The sequence below is a fragment of the Odontomachus brunneus genome, unplaced genomic scaffold, assembly GCF_010583005.1.
Source record: "Odontomachus brunneus isolate Ranch 3 - 2012 unplaced genomic scaffold, Obru_v1 Obru_scaffold_161, whole genome shotgun sequence".
Taxonomy (NCBI): domain Eukaryota; kingdom Metazoa; phylum Arthropoda; class Insecta; order Hymenoptera; family Formicidae; genus Odontomachus; species Odontomachus brunneus.
Window position 1 is genome coordinate 367,728 of NW_022639611.1, and position 2,647 is coordinate 370,374.

Here is a 2,647-nt window from a genome sequence, read left to right on the forward strand (position 1 = left end):
TCCTCATCTCCCTACCTGCTTTCCTCCTTCCTTCCCTCCTCCCTCCCTCTCTCAATTTAATTTAAATAAACAGTACTAAATTACAGCTGATACATAAATTAAGAAAAGGGAATAGATCAGGGAATTTTGAGGATATTTTATAATGTTTATACAAATTGATAATAAAGAACATATAATACATACGTTTGTGTAAAAAGATTAGTAAAGAGGAATGGTAGAGGTGGGACTTTTTCTATCTTTTATAGTAATATAGAAATTTTTGAAATTATTTTTATACGTTTTATTACAGGATGAAGAATTGTCGACTTTATTTTAATTCTTTCATTTTCTATGTGCATTGTCTGCATTATAGTCGATATATAAATTAAAAAAGGCAATGACCAAAAGACATTAAGGACAGTTTAAACTTTTTTGCTGCAAATTCATAATGTAAAATACATAATATTAATGTTTTATGTTATAACATTAGCAAGGAGGACCGTCGTATTCTTGTATTACAATTCGACGGGGGTGGAGGTGGGACCTCTCCTATTTTTTTATGACAATGAATTATTCTGAAATAAAATTTAAAGAACCAGCTTTTTATGTATAGCTAAATATTTATCCAAGTTCCCTTATAGAAATATCATACTAAGAATCATTGATAATTACTTTTTTTCAGTATTAAAAATACTGGATAATAAGTAATTATCAATAATTCTTAGTATGATATTTCTATAAGGGTTCAATGTAACCCCTCCATGCCGCCACCTTACCGTGGTGGAGGGGTACCGGCGATCCGATGAAGGCTCGGCGGCAGTACCTTTCGGTTTCGGCCGAAAGGGAGGCCCCTACCTGAGGATCGCTGGCGAACGGCGGCAACGGGGAAGGAAAACCCCCACAGAAAACCGGACCGCGGTGGGCTGCAGCCCCGCGGTTGCTAGAGAGGGACGTAAATCCCTCCACTGCAGGGGAGCCCGGCGACTCCCTCAGGGCCGATGGGCCCAATCGCCGGTAGGGGTAGGCGGCCCTGATTCCAATCGCCCGGCTGGCTGGGGCCGTTAGGTAGGGCTTGCTCCACCACCAGTCCTGGGGACGGGGTTGAGGGGACCTCCGCTCCGGGACGGGGAGAGCACTCCTCCCGGAGGGCAAGGAGAAGAACCCGACTCTCAAGGCACTCTGCCGAGAGAGCGGGTTGCCCTCAATCCGCTCAGCGTAGGAGTAGTCCTGCGTTCGAGCGGGGAGAGGTACCCACACCCGCGACTGCACACCGGAGGAGTCGCCTCACGGTTCGCGGGGGGTGGAGGGGTGCGCGGGCCGCTCGGACATATTCCGAGGTCGGGGTCGCGCACCCTGGGATGACCATCCCGTCGGAGCTACCCGGAGAGTTTCTCCGGGCCGGCGGGACGGGAGGTGGAGTCGCATGAACCGGTACATTGGCCCTCCCCACATTCTGTGGAGAGGTTCCGCACCCCGGCAACCCTGCGACTCCTCCTGGTCACGTCAGCACTTCGCGGCGTGACCGGCCGTGATGGCCCCCCCGCGTGGGCAGCTGCGCGCGGGGTAATTCAGGGGTCGGCGTGGCATTTGCCAGGGCCCCTACAGCGGTGGTCCGACCAACGTCGGACCTGTGCTCACATCGTAAACCCCCGGGGTCGTTATGTCATGTCTATGACGATCTCCGGGGGAACGAGGGCCTTGGCTTAGCCGCCTGGGCTGCGAGGGCGGGGTCCTCTATAAAAACCCCCCTAATCCCAAGTTTCGGGCCGCGGCGACGGGATGGATGGCCGGCAGGTTAGCCGGTCATTAGCGGTCCACCATCTCCGGGGTACCTGGCGCCCCCCCGGTAGTATTAGCCTAGTCCGCGTACAGGGAGCTCTGCACGGATGGTCATCATTTCTCGCCATACTCGTGGGACCAAATATGGAACACTTAAATTTAAACCAAGACGTAGTGGGCGAGAGGGAGAGGGGAGATGCAGGCATCCTCATGGAGGATGGCCTGGGAGAGGGTGGCTGCACAAACCAGGTCGCGCGTGCGCGACCTGGAACGTCAGCAGGAGGGGGTCGAACATCGGACCCAAGTTCCCCCACTGTTGTAGCAGTGGGGAGGGCGGCAGGGGAGGAGGGCTCGGTGAGGCATCGCCCAGGGCCCAAGTCCTTCAAGAAGAAGGCCGCGGAGGAAGAGGAGAGGAGCAGGTCGGAGCGGGAGGCCAGGCCGAGGTCGCGCACCTCTAATGCCTCTACGCTAGTCGACCTTGACGATGAGGAGGTCTTCGGACCGATGGAGGACACCCCGTCCCTCGGCGTCAATAGTGAGGAGGCCCCATCGACATCGGGACAAACGGAGGGAGAACTGGTAATTGCCGAGTCATCGGAGGATGAGGCAACACCAGTCCGTGACAAACGAGGCCGCAAGGCGAAGAACCCTGCGAACATCGGCAGGTTCGTCGGGGTCGGGCGGGCGAACGAAGAGTCCCGCAAAAAACGCCTCGCCATCAAAATGGCGGTGGAGGAGATCGAGGAGAGGCGACTCAAGGAGGAGGCGGCGCGCATAGGCGTCGTCCTCCGAAGGGGTGCCTCTGCCTCGATCAACCCGGAGGCAACGACGGCCCGGGACAAGAGGTCCCTGGAGAGGGCCGCAAAGGCGGACCCGCGTCGGCGAAGTA